Source organism: Herpailurus yagouaroundi, unplaced genomic scaffold (assembly GCF_014898765.1).
Source record: "Herpailurus yagouaroundi ecotype Mexico unplaced genomic scaffold, PumYag 28, whole genome shotgun sequence".
In the NCBI taxonomy this organism is placed as follows: Eukaryota; Metazoa; Chordata; class Mammalia; order Carnivora; family Felidae; genus Herpailurus; species Herpailurus yagouaroundi.
In genome coordinates, this window is record NW_024412376.1 from 100,547,294 (window position 1) to 100,569,323 (window position 22,030).

At 40.7% G+C, this 22,030-nt stretch overlaps 1 protein-coding gene across 1 annotated transcript in view; it reads left to right on the plus strand.

Moving 5' to 3' along the window:
• The window catches only part of TMEM150C (transmembrane protein 150C), a 79,506-nt gene that overhangs the window by 701 nt on the left and 56,775 nt on the right, over nt 1–22,030 (plus strand). The window lies entirely within an intron of this gene.

Genomic DNA, 22,030 nt, shown 5'->3' on the forward strand with positions numbered 1-22,030 from the left:
GCCTCGGTCCCTGCCGCCGCCGCCGCCGCCGCCGCCGCAGTGCTGTCCGCCGAGCCCCTGCGCCGCCCGCCGGCTGCGGTTCCCGTCCCGTCCTTTGACAGGTGTCCCCACCCGCCGCCCCCTTCGGAACCCCAGGCCTTTTGTTGTCGGGAGGACTCTGGTCAGAAGCGACCCCAAATTTGGCCCCCGGGTCTCTCTGCCATTCGCTGTTCACTTTACCGTTAGCCAAGTCAGGCTGGCTCGGGGAGCGAGGTAGCCGGGAAGAAGGCACTAACTTGCTTTGCCCTGTGCACCGCCCTCCACTCTAAATGCACAGTCTGGCTTTCCTCTCCGGGGTGCACACTTGGAAAGAAATGGGGTTTTCGGTTTCTTCGCGGAGGCAGCGGTGGGGCGGGGGGTGGTTACCGAGGCCGTTTGGTCATCCATTGCAATAAAAAAAGCTTTGGATTATGTAGAAAGACCTTATTTAGTGGTTTCCTCCTCCATAAATGAATCGAATCGAGAAGAAGAGTGTTTTTCCCATTTTAAATTACATATTCCCTTTTTCTCTACCCATCCCAGTTCTCTGTCCACTCTTCCCTCCAGAACACTTTATTATATCACAAACGCCCCACTGATTTTTTTGTCAGGTTTATTCCGGCCAGACCGTCTTTCATGGCTGAGCCAGGATTTTGACTGCAAATGGGAAAACATAGCCCAGTTGGGATGGAAGCCTCTCCTCGAGTGATCCCATTCCCTCTTACTACATGCGAGGTCTTGTCTGAGAACCAAATATAATGATATGTTAAAAAAAAAAAAAAAGTATTGGATCCATTACAACATAACAAAGCCAAATGGTAATATTAGTTTCTGCTTCTTCATTTCTCTGCTCGAATCAAAGGCAAGTTTTTTATAGTGCAGGGCTGTAACTCCATTCTGGGCTGCAGTTCATCATAAAGATAGGCGAATGTGAATATATAAACTCCATGGTAGCAGTTAATAAGTTGACCTACTTAAAGTTTTCAAGGAAAAATTGTTAGGCTCATATATGTGATATTTGCAGATCAAAGAATTTTTGTCTTAGCGCTCATGCATTAAATCCGAAACTTTTTTTTTCTATGTGTCCTAGAGACACCATGTTTCTAAGATTAGCCATAGCTGTCATCTCTTAACTAGAAATGTGAGTTTAATCTTCAAGGCATAAGCACAGGAATTTTAATGGTGTATCCTTTATTTATACGTTATTTAATAAATGTTTTGCAAGCTCTCCAACTTGGAAGCTCAAAAACTGGACATGGTAAATAAAAGGATAAAGAAAATTTGCTACCATTAATAACTGGTTGGCAGATGTTATGACATTGAACAAACATATTAAAGGATTTGGAAAGTGCATGTTTATTAAATCTGCCTTTAGCCATAGGCAATTTGTTTGGATTATTTAAACTGATGTTGGTGTCTTTATAGCAATTGTTTAACTCACGTATTTCTCATCAAATGCCTTTCACAGATTGCTTTGTGGAGGAGATAGTTTGCTCTGTGGAATAATTTTTTGTACGAACATAATAATGCCTAATGTTTAGTCTTTGTCATAGAACGACCACAATCATGCTTACAATGACCTTGCAAGGTTGTTGTTGTTTTTTATACTCATTTTACCTGCTTTGTGATCACCAACAGGGACAGCACTTTGCTTTACACCCTTGTCTGCACCCCTGCTTTGTTTCCCCTGTGATCCAAGCACACCTCTGCAGTACAATGGCCAGATTAATAGGGCAGCCCGCAGTCATGAAAGAGGAAAAGCTAGCTGGCCCCTGCAATTTTAGCCATTTGCTTTCACTATAATCTGGCCACTAGGGATCATTTCAGTAACCAATTAAGCAAGACAGACACTGACAAGATAATGTATTACCTCTCAGTCTTCCCCTTCACCAGAAGGATCTATAGCACTCAGAATCCACACTCCAGTGGTAATTAGGTTCTGTGAGGCTCAAATAAGATATGTACTAAAGTTCTCAAAATGAGATACAAAGACCATTACCAGATCTGGGTCTAAATTCATGAGAAGTCTAGGAACAGACTCAGGTATGTAATACATATTTTCCTTATCCTAAGGGTAACAACAGAAGTGCATCCCTACTTATTGTAACTGCAGACTTTTCTTCCTGGATTGGACGGTGCTGTGTGTCTTTATGGTTTTTCATAAACTGCTCTAAGTACTTTCAAACTCGCTTATGAGTTAGTAGCACTTTAACAAGTTGTTGCTGTCACCAAACAGCATTTCCTGTCACGTTTGGATTTTAAAAGATAACTTGCAGCAATGGAGAGTCTTAATGCAAAGAGATTTTAGGCCCGTTGGAATGGTATTTTGAGATAATAACAGAATCTTTGGGCAGTAGCCTTCAAATTTAATCCCACAGTGGTTTAAGTCAAGCCACCTCTGCTGAGTAGGGCTTAGAACTCTTTTCCCAAATAAGAAATGAATAGTTTTCTTTAAGCATCTGTAAATGGTCTTTCTCTATATCAGTACTGTCCCATAAAACTTTCTGTAGTGATGGAAATGTTCCATAATCTGTCCAAAGTGCTAGCCACGAGCTACATGTGGCTATTGAGCACTTGAAATGTGTCTAGTGCTATTGAGAAACTCAATTTTAATTTTTATTTAATTTAACTTTATTTGAATAGCCACACGGGGCTAGAGGCTATCATACTGGATAGTCCAGCTCTGAATTGTCTTTACCTGTTTCCTGTAGAGATAACATTTGATGGTGATTATTCTTTAGAAGAAAGTGGAAATAAGCAGTGATAGAACCAGGAAATAAGATTTCACTCTGTCATCCTGTTATTACAAAAAACACTAGCATCTACTCTAAAGGATGTGTTTGCTGAAGTTCCATTCCACTCTAAAAAAAAAAAAAAGTTTCCCTTTTTAATTTATAGATATTTGGTAGCCACAAAAAAAGCATCACCCAGAGTTGTTTATATGCTTGGCCCCATGTGTCTGTGTTCTTGAACTTGCTTAAATTTGCTCTCTTGCACATTATAGAATCACTTATTCTTAAAGTCAGTTTCTAGGGGTGCCTGGGTGGCTCAGTCTGTTGACTTTTTAAATTTTTTTTTCAACGTTTATTTATTTTTGGGACAGAGAGAGACAGAGCATGAATGGGGGAGGGGCAGAGAGAGAGGGAGACACAGAATCAGAAACAGGCTCCAGGCTCTGAGCCATCAGCCCAGAGCCTGACGCGGGGCTCGAACTCACGGAGTGTGAGATGGTGACCTGGCTGAAGTCGGACACTTAACCGACTGCGCCACCCAGGCGCCCCGTCAGTCTGTTGACTTTTGATTTCCGCTCAGGTCATGATCCAGGGTCATGAAGTCCAGCCCCACATCGGGCTCTGCACTGAGTGTGGAGCCATCTCTCTCTCTCTCCCCCTCCCCCTCTCCCCCCCCCCCCCCTCCTCCCCCCTCCCTCTCCCTTTCTCTCTCCCTCTGCCTCCTCTGCTGTGCATGCACTCTGGCTCTGGCTCTCTGGCTCTCTCTAAAATTAAAAAAAAAAGTCAGTTTCTGCACTTTTAAATTTTTCCAGGGGAGGGACATTTGGAGAGAGGTAGGAGGTAGACAGTGACACACAACCATTCCCCCTTAAAATTCCCATAAATCTGATAAATGAGTACCCCTGCCTCAAGGAATGCCTAGAGCATCACTTAAGGATGCTTGAATACACTTAGGAAATGTTCCATATAATCCTTTGTTTTTTTGAGATTTACAATTCACAATAACATGGTGAAGCCTCTAAGATGAGATACATATACTCATTTAACTTTTTTATTAGTGTTTCCAAAAATTTTTCATATAACACTTACAGTATTTTTCAAATCATGTATCCTAAGTCATGAAATTGATTTAAAAGGTTAGAATCAGCATTTTTATTTTTTTATTAAAAAAAATTTTTTTTAATGTTTATTTATTTTTGAGACAGAGAGAGACAGAGCATGAACGGGAGAGGGTCAGAGAGAGAGGGAGACACAGAATCCGAAGCAGGCTCCAGGCTCTGAGCTGTCAGCACAGAGCCTGACGCGGGGCTCGAACTCACGGACCGCGAGATCATAACCTGAGCCGAAGTCGGGCGCTCAACCGACTGAGCCACCCAGGCGCCCCTAGAATCAGCATTTTTAAAAAATGAAATGGAATATGTAGTAGTAGAATAGGAATTCTCACTATGCATCCCTCTGAGTAGGAGCTGCTAGTGATTAACGAAATTTTTGGTTCTCCCACATGTGGCAAATACAAGGCCACAAGGAGGATAGTGGTTAAAAGCACTACATTAACAGGACCCTTGGGTTCAAATCCTGACTCTGCACTGCCCAATCCATATATAGTAAGGACTATATAAGCAGGCCCAGTGTTTGTAGTATTAATATATAAGTGTGTGTATCCTAGATCATGATGTAAAATCCTGCCTCTGAAACTAGGCTTGGGACCCACTTTTGGAAAACACTGATCTGAGACAAATGTGATCATCAATTTTAACAAGCAACATCACTGAGTACTTACAGGGCCCCATGCTGAATGCTTTACATGTATTATTTTGTTTCTCACAACAGTCCTTTGATATATATAAGCACTGCCACAATCCCACAGTACCTATATTCCAGGATGTCATAGAAGCAGAATCTGGACCCCGGGCAGTCTGGTAACAGAACCCATTTAGTTCAACTCCCTCACCTCCCGTATTGCAGTGTAACAGTGATACATAGACAGACATCTGCAGACCTATGAGGCTCAAGCATTATACAGCATTGCACAAGTACAGAAATGAGTAGACCACAGGTGTTTTCTGTGGAAGACAAGTCCTAAATGGTGAGAGGTGGTCATTGCATTATGTGTAAACTAGGGGAGACCTCTCTGCTGCCAGTCCATGGCCTCTGAAAGCTAATGCCCTTGGTCAGGCAGCCTGGTGACCAAAGAAACATGAATGACCCTGAGACTGCCTACAAATTGTGCAGGCTTCCTTCCCTCCTAACCACTTGCTAACTTCCGCATACTGGTTGTAGCAAATAGTCACAAATGGTCTAAATAGATATGTCCATCCCATAAATCCCCCACTTTTTGCTCCATTCTAAACTTTTCAGAATCACTTCTTGCCTGTAGGTGCTTCATGGTGTGTATATATATTTTATATATAATTGGCATGTAACATTATATTGGTTGTGATGTGCAACATATTGATGAGATATTGGCATATATTGCACAATGACTAAGGAAGTCTAGTTAAAGTCCATCGCCACATATAGTTACAAATTTTCCTGTGGTGAGAACTTTTAAGATCCACCCTCTTGGCAACCTTCAAATACATACAAACAGTTTTATTAACTATAGTCACCATGCTATATGTTATAGCCTGAGGATTTATATTTACTTATAACTAGAAGTTTGTATCTTTTGATTTAAATTTTAATATAATAAATGGAAAACAATGTTGTTTTAGGCATTTTATATAAAAGGAGATGTCTTAAAATTGGGTCTGGAAATCTTTTTTTTCTCCCCTAGTGTAATCTAGAAAGTAAAACTAATTTCATTTTGGAAGTAGATTCCGGTTTTCCCTAAAGGTCAGACCAAATATAAGCGATCACATGCCCATAGACTTCGTCAGGTAGAATAGGAGAGGCAACGGCTTGTCATTGTGGTTACTTTTCTTCTTTAAAAAGTACCGAATGTCCTTGAGACACTCAAATTTGTTCAAGGCTGCAGAGTCGTCCATCTCTGAAGACAGTGATGCAGACTCTACCTGTGGAATACAAAGGAGTTCAGTCTTTGAAAAACCACTGAAGGTCATGTAACACTTTTAGGCAAGTGTAGACAAAGCTTAAGAAGTAGTTGTGGGGGCGCCGGGGTGGCTCAGTTGGTTAAGCATCCAGCTTTGGCTCAGGTCATGATCTCACGGTTCGTGGGTTAGAATCCCATGTCGGGCTCTGTGCTGACAGCTCAGAGCCTGGAGCCTGCTTCAGATTCTGTGTCTCCCTCTCTCTCTCCCCTTTCCCTGCTTGTGCTCTCTCTCTCTCTTTCCCTCAAAAATAAGTAAACATTAAAAAAAATTTTTTCAATAAAAAAAAAGAAGTAATTGTGATTAACTGTGGCAGTAGAGGAAATTAGCCTGTAGTTTAAATGGTGTTATTTATTTATTTATTTATTTATTTATTTATTTTTTAATTTTTTTTCAACATTTATTTATTTTTGCGACAGAGAGAGACAGAGCATGAATGGGGGAGGGGCAGAGAGAGAGGGAGACACAGAATCGGAAACAGGCTCCAGGCTCTGAGCCATCAGCCCAGAGCCTGACGCGGGGCTCGAACTCTCGGACCGCGAGATCGTGACCTGGCTGAAGTCGGACGCTTAACCGACTGCGCCACCCAGGCACCCCTAAATGGTGTTATTTAATTCTGCAATAATTATAATGAATTATAATGGTTTTCAACTGAATGTAAACATAAATGTCTCCAGAAATAACATAGCCTTACATCAAACATTTCATTTATTAACAAAGTAGACTTCTTCCTGGGATTTTTTTTTTTTCCACGTATAATGGCTTAGCTGCCAAAGAAATATTTTAAGTGGTAATAATTGGAAGTTTTAAAGAATAAATTAAAACTATACATAGCCGAGGTCACCTGGCTGGTTCAGTCGTTAGAGCATGCAGTGCTTGATCTCGGGGTTGTGACTTCAAGCCCTATGTTGGGAGTACAGAGTACTTTAACAAAAAGACAAAAACAAAACTGTACATAGTCAAAATGGACATTATATTATTTAAACGGGGCTGGTTACTAAGACAGTCTTTCAAATTAGTTTTCATTCTATTGATTCATGAGTGGAAGGTGTTAATTAAGAAATATTGATGTCATTGTACAGCATTTCAAATAGAAATATTATTTTTTACTGAAGTGTTTTGTAAATTAGAATTCTGTAATGAAATTGTCCTGGAATTTCTAGGGGAAATATATCTCCTGGAATTTCTAAATTCTACTTTTCACTAAAACTTAAATTATATTTACATAGAAACACTAGTAACTAAAATATACCTACATGCAGTAGCAGGAACATTCACTTATGATGACAGTTTTTCTTTCTTGTGGTATTATGTTCCCACATATCTTAGACTTATGTCATTTTGAAAATTTTACCAGTCCTGTCAATGACAGCAGTGTTCACAAGAACAATATTTATCGCCCTGTAATTTTAGCAGCTAATAGAATTGTTCCTGAATGAGCAGATTATTTTTTCTATGACATTTTGATTGGTGTTTTTCCATTTTCATTTGAGCTTATATGTGGCATAAGAATTGACTTCTATGAAAAGGGGAGGGTTGCCATTTGCATACCGAAATTTTGATGGTCTCTGTATGCGTGTGAAAATAAAGACAACAGTTTTCCATTAACTGATTTGGGGGAAGGGATACTGTTGTGATCAAATGGTGGCCACATGATCATCTTTTAAGATCAGACCACTGAACCAAGTGAGCGTACAGTTACAGGGCCATAAATTTGGCAATTCGGAAATGGTGTTCTTTATTAGCTGTTGGTCACCATTTGTGAAATCCTTAGCGTGGCCCCTGGCCCAGAGTAACTTTTTTATTTTCACTGTTACGGCCTATGCATATTTTACACTAGTTCTTGGCATACTGTCTCTGTTAAAGCTGACTTAACAGGACTCTGATGTTGAACCTAGGCTGACTTCAGTTTCGCGTATCTCCTGGTTTCCTTGCTTGTGGCATGTGTACCTTGACTTTCCAGTTTAATCATTGTTTCTTTTGTGTAGGAATTATGTCACATAATCTTTTTGTATCCCACCCAATTGAGGATGGAGGTTGGCAAACTATTTTGTAAATAAAGTTTTATTGGAACACAGCCGTGCCTGCTGGTTGCATATTACCTGAGACTCTTTCTGTACTACCGCTACAGAGTCAAGTAGTTGAAACAGCCCATCTGGCCCATAAAGATGAAAATCTGTACTATCTGGCCCTTTATAGGAAAAACTTATCAACCCCTGTTCATGTGATACTCTTCTTATGGGATCCGTGAAGAAAATGTGGAAAAAATGGCCTATCATATATAGTTAATTATACACAGTTAATTGCTTCCTGTAGGAGCAGATTTCACATGTGAATGACTAAATGAGTGACAAATACTTCTCTTTTCCTATTGCACTGTCCATTGCCTATGCAAGAAGGTGTCATCACCATAGGCTTAGGTATCATATAGACCTGGGTCGCTAGCTGTGTAACTTTGAATAAATTACCTAATCCTTTTTAAGCTAATTTAGGTACTATGGCACCACTGTTGGAAGATAGTCCTCTGAGCGTCCCGTGCATTTTGACAGGTCTTTACAAAGAGAGGCACCGACTGTGCTTTTGTCCTGGGTTGTCTTTTCAAGGATGTTTGTGTAATGAACAGTCTTGGATATAGAGGTACTGTTGCCCTCAGAAGCAAGGGGCAGGCATGCTTACATCTAGTATAATAGATTTGAGTTTCCCCAGGTCAGAGTTCCTCTCCAGGAATGCTGCTCACTGTGTGTGCAGGTATCACATGACCCTGTTTGTGGCACCTTGCAGGAATTGAGCTGGAGAACGGTACAAGAAAATGCAGGTACTCCAGCTACTGCTATTGCTGAGAGTAATAAAGTCCTTTGTCCCTGACCTGAGAGTCTTGGGTCTTATGCCAGCATCCATGAAACTGTGGCAGATAACTTGTGCAAATAGCATAAAATCCCAGACCTTTCCAATTCTCAGACACCTATTCTGTGGGGTTATTATGAGACTTGAATAAGGTAGTGAATATTAGACATTTAACACAGTGCCTGGCAGATAGTAAGTGCCCAATAAATGTTAGCTATTATTCTCTAGCTGGTTATTAACTCTGAGGTATGAAGTTGAGTCCCAGTTTTGTGTGGACAACTTATATCGTAAGATAGTGGTTTTTCAAAATGTAGGTCGACAGAGCTGTGAAAACAGTGAAGTAGATTAATTTTTGTAATGAAACAGAAAATACAATACAATGGAATATATTAAAATATGCAAGTGAAAAATATGTAGTAAGGATAAATATTGATTTGTAAAACCTTTAGTTTCAGTTATATACGTGTGTGTGTGTGTGTGTGTGTGTGTGTGTGTGTGTGTGTGTGTATTTTGGGCTGTGATATAAAATATTTTTGTTTACTGTCAGTCGTGGTCAAAGAAGTTGGAAAGCCACTGCTGCCCTAATACATATATGGAACTATACAGAAAACTTTTGTTCATGAGAGCATAGAATTCCTGTCTTAGTTCTCATTCTGGAAAAGGGGCATAAAAGGCTACTCTCCCTCATCTAGGTGTGACTGCCGAGAAGGAATGACCTGAAATTCAGTTTGTTTACTGTCTGCAAACCATGTGGTTCATTTTGCCCATGATAGCAGAAAATGAATATAGCCACAGGTTATTTTCAGAAGGAAGGGTGTTTTTGTGGTTATGTTAGCATTATCCAATAGAACTTTCTATGTTAATGAAAATGTTCTGTTTCTGCACTGTGCAGTACAGTAGCCACTATCTGTTGAGCACTGAAATGTGCAACTAAGGAACTGAATTTTTAACTAAAAATCTAAAAAAAATTTTTAAGTGTAAAAAAATTTTATTTTTGAGAGAGTGAGAATAAGACCATGAATGGGGGAGGGGCAGAGAGAGAAGGAGGCAGAGAGAACCCCAAGCAGGCCCCATGCTGTCAGCACAGAGCCTGATGCGGGGCTCGAACTCATGAACCGTGAGATCATGACCTGAGCTGAAATCAAGAGTCAGATGCTTAACCAACTGAGCCACCCAGGCACCCCAACTAAAAATTTTAATTAGGATTAATTTAACTTTAAATAGCCATGTGAGGCTGTTGGACAACACAGTTTTATTTAGACAACACAAGGTTGTCGTTTCCTCCAGTACAATTAACAATGTGGTTTGGCTTCTGATACTGTCCTAGCGTACAGCACCCTTCCACTGGGTTGTTCAAACAACCATTGACCCTTGCCCATGGCTGGCTTGGGCAATCATTTGGGTGAAGAAGTGCTTGAGGAGTTGCTACCTTGGACAGCGCCACACACCAGGAGAAAATGGCAAGGAGCTGTAGGTAGAGATTCTCAACCCTGGCTGTGCAGTAGAATCATCTGAAGAGCTGTAAAAATTCAGGCTGCATTTCAGACCAAATCAGACATTTTTTAAAAGTTCCCTGGGTGCTCTTTCATTCCGTCTGCTGGGCAGCCTGTGCACTTCAGTGCTCCATCACGCTATCACAGGCTTGCCTGTGGTCATATGGGCAGGGAAATGGGCACATGAAAGACAGTGGACCCCTCCCTTATCTTAAACAGAAAGACTCCAACTTATCTTTGGTGTTGATTGCTGAGCTGTTTCCCACCCGGTTGCCCTTGCAACAGAGGTCCCCTTGCTCAGTGGGGCCAAAGTGCAGATTTGTGCATAACAGAATTGAGCTTCAAAGAAAGAAAAATATAGGCTCTTATTGACCAATTCACATGTGCAATTCTTTCCATTTATATATCCAGCAAACATTTATAGAGGCCCTACTGTATGTTTGAGGTAAAGTGTGCTTGCTCAGTCTCATGGGGGACACCGACATGTAAACAGTTATCCTACAGCAGGGTAAGCATAATATGGAGAGAAGAATCACTATGTGCCTTGAGAGCACCCAGGAGCACCCAGGGTGACAGAGATAGTGACACCCAAACTGAGTCTTACGGATAAAACAGAGTAGTCACATGAAGAAGGGGGAAATGAACAATAGAGCAGATACAGCCTGGGAGGAAGCCCTGGCTTAAATTTTCTGTTCCTCTAAAGGATGCCTGTTGGTTAAGTGTCCAACTTCAGCTCAGGTCATGATCTCACAGTCAGTGGGTTCAAGCCCCGTGTCAGGCTCTGTACTGACAGCTCAGAGCCTGGAGCCTGCTTCAGATTCTGTCTCCCTCTCTCTGCCCCTCCCCCACTCATGCTCTGTCTCTCTCTCAAAAATAAATAAATGTTTTTTTAAGTAAAAAAAAAAATCTAAGACTGAACCCCATAAGACACCCTCCTCATAGAGAAGACCCTCCCTGCAGTTTTGCAAACCTCACGGGATATCCTTATCCTAACTGGGCTTTATTATTTATTCATTCACTCACTCATTTATTCATTCATTCAACAAGTATGGCGTATTGAGGTGTTACTGTGTGCAGACATCATCTAGGTGCTGGTGATAGAACAGTGAACAAAACAGCATCTCTGCCCTCAGGGAGCTTTATTGTCTATTGGAGAAGACCAACCAGAAATAGATAAATAAGGAAATAGTATAGTGTGTGACAAATGTGTTATGGAGAAAAAGAGTTTGGAAATACCCAAGAAAGTGCTCTGAGAACTAGAAGTCTTGTAGCATGCTCTCTCTCTACAAACTTACTAGTATTTCTTACCTCTTTTTTGAAACTAGACCTGGATCCTGCAATCGTTTTCTTTTATTCAAGCCTGGCCATCCACCTGTGTCCATAACCCCATGACCTCCTACCTCTTCCACCACCTAACTGTGTCAACAAGACCTTTCACACCCACCTCCCCTACATATCACATCTTGTGTTTTCACTCCCTTTTAATGTTTTCTCGTCCTCTGTTGGTTCCTCCCATTCTTTTCCTCTGCCCCAAGAGAATCCATGTCTAATAATGACCTTGACCTTTTGGCTGACTGCTCTCTCACTCTTCCATATGGGCCACTGCATGAAAAGGTGTGCCATGCAAACATGGTAGAGCACCTTCCACCCCTTCTCAGCACTCCTATCCATCCAGTTCCTAGTCACTTCATTCATTCCTTGAGGAACTGAGGACCAGGTTCCACGTCTCCTCTGCCTCCCTGGCTCCCCAACTCTTGTCATAACCCTTGACAATGATACCATCATGGAATATCTGACCATAAATCTGGCTTCAAAATCCCCAGGACCATTTTAATAAGTTCATCTCCAGCTAAACCATAGCTGCTCACTCCCAACCCTCCACACAAATTCTTGTTCAAAGTACTTTTCACATCAGAAATCTTTTTTTTTAATGTTTATTTAATTACAGAGAGAGCGCGAGTGGAGGAGGGGTAGAGAGAGAGGAAGGAGAAAATCTCAAGCAGGCTCCATGCTGTCAGTGCAGAGCCTGACGTGGGGCTTGAACCCATGAACGCTGAGATCATGAGCCGAAATCAAGAGTTGGAGGCTTAACTGACTGAGCCACCCAGGCGCCCCCTCAGAAATCTCAACCTCAGTGTCCCATTCTCTCTGAACATCACTATACATCCTTCTAGCTGTTCCATACCCTACTCCCTCCACCTCTTTAACATCACTAAGGCATCCAGTCTCTTGACTTCCTTCAGCAGCCCTAATTCTTCCTTATAAATGCAAATAGAGTCATATCTGTCTTCATGTCCTTTCCTCAGAGGATGTGCTATCCTGTTTTCTGCATGTTTAAGGCCACCACATTACCTGAATCCTGAGTACCGTCTCATGCTTCCTTCAAGACCTTTGCTCTGTATTCCTCTTTTCTGTGGTCTTTTATCTCTTCCGTTTACCGTCTCCTCCTGTTAGCGAAGCGTTCGCAGGTTACTTCCATAAAAATAATTCTCTTATGTTTAGTACATTAAGATCTCTACAAGAACGTCTCTACAAGAACACTATACAGTCTTGTGAAATATTGTTGGAGGTATATAAATGTATTTCTCACACGGAAAAATGATCACAAAAATAAGTTTAAAAAGTATTAAGACGGGGTGCCTGGGTGGCTCAGTCGGTTGAGCGTCTGACTTCGGCTTGGGTCATGATCTCACCGTTCGTGAGTTTGAGCCCTGCGTCGGGCTCTGTGCGGACAGCTCAGAGCCTGGAGCCTGCTTCGGATTCTGTGTTGCCCTCTCTGTGCCCCTCCCCAGCTTGCGCTCTGTCTCTCTCTCTCTCTTGAAAATAAATAAAACATTTTTTAAAAAGTATTAAGACAGATTTATTGATTTTGTTTTAATTTTTTTTTTGTAGTAAAATACTCAATATAAAATTACAGGGGCATCTGGGTGGCTCAGTTGGTTGAGCACCCAACTATTGATTTCGGCTTAGGTCATTATCTCACGGTTTGAGACTGAGCCCTGTGTCGCATTCTGTGCTGACAGCCCAGAACCTGCTTGAGATTCTCTCTCCCTCTCCTCTACTCTCTCTCTTTCTCTCTCAAAATATAATATAATATAATATAATATAATATAATATAATATAATATGTATAATATAACATATAAATAAAATTACTATTTTAACCAATTTTAAGTATACAGTCAGTGGTGTTAACTGTATTCACGTTGTTTCACACTCAATCTCCAAAGTTTTTTTTTTTTTTTTTTTAGACCAGGAAGGTGGTATATATTTAAATCATGAACAAGATGCATTAGCTATGGATTCTAAAAACAACCTAATGAAGTGGGAACTCTTAATCCCATTTAACAGATGACTACACAGAGTTTTAGCAAATGTAAGAAATTTTCCAAAATTTGCAGAGCTAGTAAACGATAGTGCCAAGATTCAACCCTATTTTCTTTTTTGTTTGTTTTGTTTTTTGTTTTTTTAATATATGAAATTTATTGTCAAATTGGTTTCCATACAACACCCAGTGCTCATCCCAAAAGATGCCCTCTTCAATACCCATCATCTCCCCTCCCCTCCCCTCCCTCCCACTCCCCATCAACCCTCAGTTCTCAGTTGTTTTTTTTTTTTTTAATTTTTTTTTTTAATGTTTATTTATTTTTGGGACAGAGAGAGACAGAGCATGAACGGGGGGGCAGAGAGAGAGGGAGACACAGAATCGGAAACAGGCTCCAGGCTCTGAGCCATCAGCCCAGAGCCTGACGCGGGGCTCGAACTCACGGACCACGAGATCATGACCTGGCTGAAGTCGGACGCTTAACCGACTGTGCCACCCAGGCGCCCCTGTTCTCAGTTTTTAAGAGTCTCTTATGCTTTGGCTCTCTTCCACTCTAACCTCTTTTTTTTTTTTTTTCTTCCCCTCCCCCATGGGTTTCTGTTAAGTTTCTCAGGATCCACCTAAGAGTGAAAACATATGGTATCTGTCTTTCTCTGTATGGCTTATTTCACTTATTAGCATCACACTCTCCAGTTCCATCCACGTTGCTACAAAGGGCCATATTTCATTCTTTCTCATTGCCACATAGTACTCCATTGTGTATATAAACCACAATTTCTTTATCCATTCATCAGTTGATGGACATTTAGGCTCTTTCCACAATTTGGCTATTGTTGAGAGTGCTGCTATAAACATTGGGGTACAAGTGCCCCTATGCATCAGTACTCCTTTATCTCTTGGGTAAATTCCTAGCAGTGCTACTGCTGGGTCATAGGGTAGGTCTATTTTTAATTTTCTGAGGAACCTCCACACTGTTTTCCAGAGTGGCTGCACCAATTTGCATTCCCACTAACAGTGCAAGAGGGTTCCCGTTTCTCCACATCCTCTCCAGCATCTATAGTCTCCTGATTTGTTCATTTTGGCCACTCTGACTGGCGTGAGGTGATATCTGAGTGTGGTTTTGATTTGTATTTCCCTGATGAGGAGCGACGTTGAGCATCTTTTCATGTGCCTGTTAGCCATCTGGATGTCTTCTTTAGAGAAGCGTCTATTCATGTTTTCTGCCCATTTCTTCACTGGATTATTTGTTTTTCAGGTGTGGAGTTTGGTGAGCTCTTTATAGATTTTGGATACTAGCCCTCCAAAGTTCTTTTTATCTTGAAAAATTGAAATTCTGTACCCATCAAACAACTTCCTCCTTCCTCTTCCTTCCTCACTCCCTGGCATCCACCATTATGCTTTCTCTGCGAATTTGTGTAGTCTAGGTACCTCATATAAGTAGAATCATGCAGTATTTATCTTTTTATGAGTGAGTTATTTCATGTAGCATGATGTCCTGAAGGTTTCTCCATGTTGGGTGTATTAGAATTCCCTTTTTAAGGTTCAATAGTATTACATTGTATGTATATGCCACACTTTTAAATGATTCCATTTTTGAAATTAGTAGTAGTATAAACACACATATATAAAACATTATATATCATATATATATCATATATATATATATATATATATATATATATATATATATATATATGATATATATATATAGCGCCTGGGTGGCTCAGTCAGTTGAGTGTCTGACTTCGGCTCAGGTCATGATCTCGCGGTCTGTGGGTTTGGGCCCCACGTCGGGCTCTGTGCTGACAACTCAGAGCCTAAAGCCTGCTCCAGATTCTGTGTCTCCCTCTCTCTCTGCTTCTCCCCTGCTCACGCTCTGTCTCTCTCTCAAAATAATAAACATTAAATATCAATATAATAAATCAATATTATATCAATAAATATTTATAATATCAATATAATAAACATTATATATCAAAGTTTTTTGGTGCAGAAAGATGACTTTATTAAAGAATGGGGACAGGACCCAAGGGCAGAAAGAGCTGCACTGGGGTTGGGAAGAGTGACTGTATCAAAATGTTAATAGTGGTTAACTCTAAATCCTGGAAGTTTGAAAACTTTTCATCTTTTTCTTGATCTGTACCTTCTAAAGTATTTATAGTGAGCCAAGGAGACAGACCTTCATCAGCTACAGTGGAGTCACCCCCATGATGGGTACCTGCCCTGCTCCCCTGCCCCAGCTCATCTTCCACCACTCCGATCTGAGCACCACAAACCCCTGCTTCCTGCATACACAGTGGTCGGATGCCTGGGAGCCCCTGCCCATGCCACTCACTGCAGCTGCATAGGAGACTTCCACATCTCTGAAGACTCAGCCCAGGATCATTTCCTCCTTGCTTGCCTACCCCCTGCCCTCAGTGCTGGGTCACTTTCCCCCTTTGGAGCTCCCTAATTCCCCATACCAATCTCTGGTCCTGTGGTTCTTTCCTGATTAACTATGAGCTGCTTAGGGGCCGGGACTCTGCATTTATCTGTGTATGCTCAGCAGTGAGCCTGGCAAACAAGCTGAGCAGCTTAGGGGGCTACTGGTCATTCAGAGGGGCTGGATCACGGGATGCTCAGAAGTGAGGTTGGAAAAGTAGATGAAAGACTGGCCCTTTCTCCAGTACACACTGCTGCCCCTTGGATAAACAATGTAAAGATTTAAAAATACTTTACATTTTCCTAAAAATAAATTTGATTTTAATATCATTGTAAAAGACTACATTTTTATCTTAATGATACTGGTGAACTCTGGCCCCTGTCTTTGGTCACATCTACCATGCCCGATCTCCTATAGTGTTGGGCTTATAAACGTGTGTTTGGTAAATACCTGTTAACCTCCTTGATAACCCTCCTAGCTCCCTATGATCAAACCTCTGTTCCTTAAATTCAGCTACTTTGATGGACTGGAACAGGAGTTATTTGGGGGCATGGGAGGCCTTTATCCTCATCCCCCACATTATATAATAGTGACTCGCTGCCTACACTACATGTGTGACTGATCCCGATCAGGACCCTTAGGAGACATGAAGAAGTAAAAAGATGTACACCTGGCATGGCTTTGAGCACCCTGGTGAGTAGAGACAGCGAATGAATGCTTGCTACCCTTGATCTTGCCAGCTACACTGGACTGGCAGCTAACATCGTATTGTAAGCAGCAGCTGTTCACACTAAGAAACCTTAATGGGCCACACAAATTTGGTAAAACACATTTCACAGGCTGGTAAAGTTAAGTAGTTTTGGATAGCTCTCTTACATATAAAAGGGGGATTGTAGGCCTCTGTTAGGGGGCATGAAAGGGGCAGAAGGAAAGTGAACAATAGTTATAATTACTGGGGAACTTAATCAGTTGGGGCCACCTTCAGCTTCTCAACCCACAAGGATTTATATTGGGTTTTCTTAAGGAAAATGGCCCACTGTGAGTGATTCACCCAAAGCATCTGAAATAATTTTAGCAAAAATTATTAATGATAGGACATTTAGTGTTTGAAACGATACATGTTTCTGCTGTTGAACCAATATGTGGTTCACTGGCCTGTGCTGTTTGCATCAGAATCACAATAGGGTCCTTTCGTGTTTCCATCTCATCCAAATCAGGCTCTTTTAGAGAAGCTTGGCCAGACTAGATAGCCCTGGTTATGATATTGTTGTATTGTTTTCTTTTCTTTTTGCCCAGTAGGCAACTAAAGGAAGTAACATGACTCAGATGAAGCGTTAGACTTGGAGATGTTAATGGCAGCCTTTAAGTCCAAGCCTAACTGCCCTCTATACCAGCTGCATGCTTGAATAGGTTATTTAATGTATGGAAACTTAGAGTTTCTGTTGTTCATCAGTAAAATGTGGATTTATTTGTCTGCCTTGCCGAATAGACTTTAAGCTTCTTCACAGTAGGGGTTGTGGCTCATACATCCTTAGCAAATCAGTACAGGTACTTACCTGCTAAGGTAAGAATTCTGCAAATATTTGTCGAGCAAATCAGATTCATCTTACTTACTTCATAGGTTGTTTTGAAGAGCAGGTGGGATGAACAGCAATTTAGTGTAGTGTTGACAGCACAGGCTCTGGAGCTAGTCCCCTGCGTCCCCATCCTGGCTCCAGCATTCCCAGGAACATGACGTTGGGCAGGTTACTGTCCTCTGTACATCTGTGATGGTACCTGCCTCCTAGAGTTGTGGCTGGTAAGCACTGAGCAAATGCTCCATACATACCAGCTATTCATATGACATGTGAAAGGCTTTTCAAATTGCTGTTCATATAAAGGTGATATTTGTTCAATGAGGTCTTGCCACGTATTGGACGCTCTGAAATACTTTCAGTAGTGTGTCTTTCCCTATCTTATCTAATGGTGATTCCATTACGTTCACATTTTCTTTTCTTTTCTTTTTAACATTTATTTATTTTTGAGAGAGAGAGAGAGAGAAAGCACGCGAGAAGGGTAGGGGCAGAGAGAGAGGGAGACACAGAATCCGAAGCAGTCTCCAGGCTCTGAGCTATTAGCACAGAGCCCAATGTGGAGCTTGAACTCACGAACCACGAGATCATGACCTGAGCCGAAATAGGACGCTTAACCGACTGAGCCACCCAGACACCCCTATTTCACATTTTCTATATCCCAAGTAGGGTGTCTTTCATGTGGACCCTTCTTTTTTAAATTCATTTATTTATTTGGAGAGAAAGAGTGTGCACGAGTGGGGGAGAGGGGCAGAAGGAGAGAGAATCTTAGGCCGGCTCCATGCTCAGTGCAAAGCCCGACATGGGGGCTCAAACGTAGGAACCATGAGATCATGACCTGAGTCAAAACCATGAGTCGGAAGCTTAACCGACTGAGCCACCCAGGCAACCCTCACGTGGGCCCTTTTAATGACACCCATGATCACCCTGATATAAAATATAAGGTTCAAAGAAAGGCTGCCTTGACCTAGAACTGCTGTTTGCTCTCTTTTTCCATTGTCTGTTATACAGAAATAACTGTGGCCAAATCCCAGGCACTACACATTTTTAAAATTATGTTAAATAACAATGATTTCATATGTGAACACACTGCAGTACTTTCCACACTGGTTTCCCTGCTTCCTTGAGTCTCTTGTGCACAGTGCTGTCTGCTCATCTTCCCAGCATTTCATTTTCATAATGGTCTCACCCACCCAGGAACCTTCCTGAGAAAGTATCTTATTTATATGACCAAACCCAAGTACTCGTGTTGACATTCAAGGCCATGCATAATCGGAACTCATGCTATCTATCCATTGTTTTATCTGTTGTTTTTCTTCCCATTCCTCTCTACTATAGATTTTTTCTGCCCACTTTCCTGAACACAGTCTTGACTTCTTACTTTCATTTTCCTGGTTCTCACTGCAAAATGCCCTACCTGACCCGTTCTGTTAAGGCCTACCTGCTTTTTCAATCCTACCTCTTGCTTTTTCTTTATTTTTATTTTTTTATTTTGAGAAAGAGTTAGCATAAGCAGGGGAGGGGTAGAGAGAGGGAGAGAGAGAATCCCAAGCAGGCTCCATGCTGTCAGTGCAGAACCCAACACGGAGCCTGGATCTCAAGAACCATGAAATCATGACCTGAGCCGAAGTCAAGAGTCAGGCACTTAACTGACTGAGCCACCCAGGTGCCCCAATCCTACCTCTTCTTGAACATTGATCGGCTTCTTCCTATATTTTTGCATTTGCTTATATTTAATTTAGAGCTTTATTAGGTGCTGTTTAAAAATTCTCATTGATGACTCAGATTATTAACTTAATAATATTATAAGGTTACCAGTTAAGCATTGAGGAAAATTGTACTTGTTTTATATGCATAAGTAAAAAAAAATAATAAATTAACATTTTCCTTTTGGCAGCTATAACTCCACCCCATTGCACATAAATAAAGCCCTGGAGCCCAGACCATATGCAGTAAAACAAAATAATATTGTAGAGCAAGCAGGGCTACTATTGCTATTATGGGACTCATAAGTCACTACTTCCTGACTTTTATAATACATGAGACTATGGCTGCTTCAGTATATCAACATTTCTTCTCTATTAAGCCATGGATAGAGTATAGAATTAAGAGCCAGAACCTTGAGATCATTTAAGTACATAGTGGGAATCCAGTAAATGTTGTGAACATGTTAGTCTGTGGTTTATTTTTGGGTCCTCACTGATGGAGTCTGATTTATATGTGTCCATTCACTTCTCTGTACTAATATAGTACATCTTCCACAATACCGGTATTTTATTAAACTTAAGATACAATGAAATAAAATTGCATTGCTAGAGGAGCGCCTGGGTGACTCAGCCGGTTAAGCATCTCACTCTTGATTTCGGCTCAAGTCATGATCTCACGGTTTGTGACTTTGAGCCGCTAAGTAAGGCTCTGCCGTGACAGTGCAGAGGCTGCTTGGGATTCTCTCTCTGCCCCCCACTGCACGTGCACATGCTCTCTCTCTCCCCCTCTCAAAATAAATAAACATCAAAAAAATTGTATTGCTAGAGTACATACATATTCCGTGAATCATGAAAAATCAACATCTTCTTCCTCTCCTTTCTACCCCCTCCCCCCCACCACACACACACACACACACACACACGCGCGCACACACACACACACACACCGCGGTCTATTCTTTTTCTTCCTCTCTTTCTCATCAATGGGCATCTGAAATGCAGAGTTGTGGGCTAGGAGCTGTGTGGATGTGTGGAGGAGTAAAATAGTGCCTTCTCTCTCTAAGAAATCACAGCCTAGCACAGGAGACACACATGTGAACAACTGTGTTCTAACCGGAATATGAGGTTGAATTAAATAAAAGTAAATAGTTACATACACAAACCAGAGAAAACAGAGAGAAAGGGAAGCCTGGAAAGTATATAATTTACAACAAATCATACTTACTAAGTTTCTGGTATGTGCCAACCTCTGTGCTAGTTAATAATTTGTGGCTGTATCCTCACAGCAAATATTGGAGGTAAGTATATTAATCTACTTTTCAAAAATAAGCTGGAACGGACTGCAAAAGAGGCACAGCTGGGATTGAATTCTAGTAAATTGAAAGCTTTCAAGGGGTACTTTTAAGTAGCCACAAAGCCTTGCAGGGGCTTACATTGCCCTAGGGGAAATTGGGATTAAAAAGGAATAAAATGCAAAGAAATAACAGGCAGAAAAAAACAACTTTTTAAAGAAAATATCCTTCAGTTTTGAAGCCTCCAAAGTAATGAATGCTAATCTCTTCTTTATTAATTTAATAGCTGAAAGAGCAGGCAGAGACACTGAATGACTTGTTTTGTAAATCTCCAAATAAAACGAGTTTCTTCAGGATTATTAAGTAGATTTTAAAGAGGGGCATAGACACAAATTTCTGTACGTAGTTGTGTTTCAACAGCTATTCCAGATGAACTTTAGAAACACTGTCAAATTCCAAATTAATCCCCTTGAGTTTTCTTTTTTAATTGAATTCTGGATATCTCTAAATTAATGTGGCGAGAATGACTTTCTTCACAGTTTTCTAATTAACCCTCCAGGAACATTTATTTAAGTTTTTGTGTGTCTCAGAGTTTTGTGGGGTTTTCATGTCCATTTCTTATTATAGATAGTCTTAGATATTTTATGGTTTTTTAATGCTATTATAAATCTTTTGTTTCCATTTTCCTGTATAATTAAAAGCTGTTTGAATTTTCATCTTTTATCCAACCCTTTATATGAACACTCATTAATTCCAATAATATTTTAATTAATTCTCTGATCCTGTACTAATTTTATTACAGAAAATATTTCTATATTTCTTATAACTAGACCCCGTATTTCTTTCTTCTCTTACTGAATTGGTAAGAACTGCCAAAACATTGTTAATAATAATGGTAACAGTATTCATTCATGCTAGTTTTGCTTAATAGGAAGGCTTTCTTTTAACACCCAAGAACGATATTGGCTGATGGTTTGTAAGAGATACTCATTATAGAATCCTTCTATTCCTAATTTTCCTAGATATTTTGTAAGGGATGGGCACCAGATTTTATCAGGCGTCTTTTCAGGATCCTCTTAGGATTTTTCTTAGTTGATTTATTAACATTTGTATTACATCAATAATAACAATATATTCTGGGATAGACTCTCCTAAGTTATGGTTTATTTTTCTTTTAGTACATTGTGGGTTTTATGTGGTGTTTTCCATTTGGGACTTTTTGCTCACATTATCCATCAGGATTATTCATACACCTAAGTATGCATATTATAACACATCTGTATTTGGGGGTCACATTGTATATATATTTTTGTATTCTGAATTGTCTGTTTATGTACTGTAACCATTTTCCTGTCACGTTAGAAATTTTTCAAAATGGGTGCCTGGGTGGCTCCATCGGTTGAGGGTCTGACTCTTGATTTTGGCTCAACTCATGGGGTCATGGGACCAAGTCTCGTGTCAGGCTCTAGGCTGAGCATGGAGCCTCCTTGGAATTCTCCCTTTCCCTCTGCCCCTCTCCCCTGCTCATGTGTGCTTGCTTGCTCTCTCTCTCTCTCAAAAATAAAATAAAATAAAATG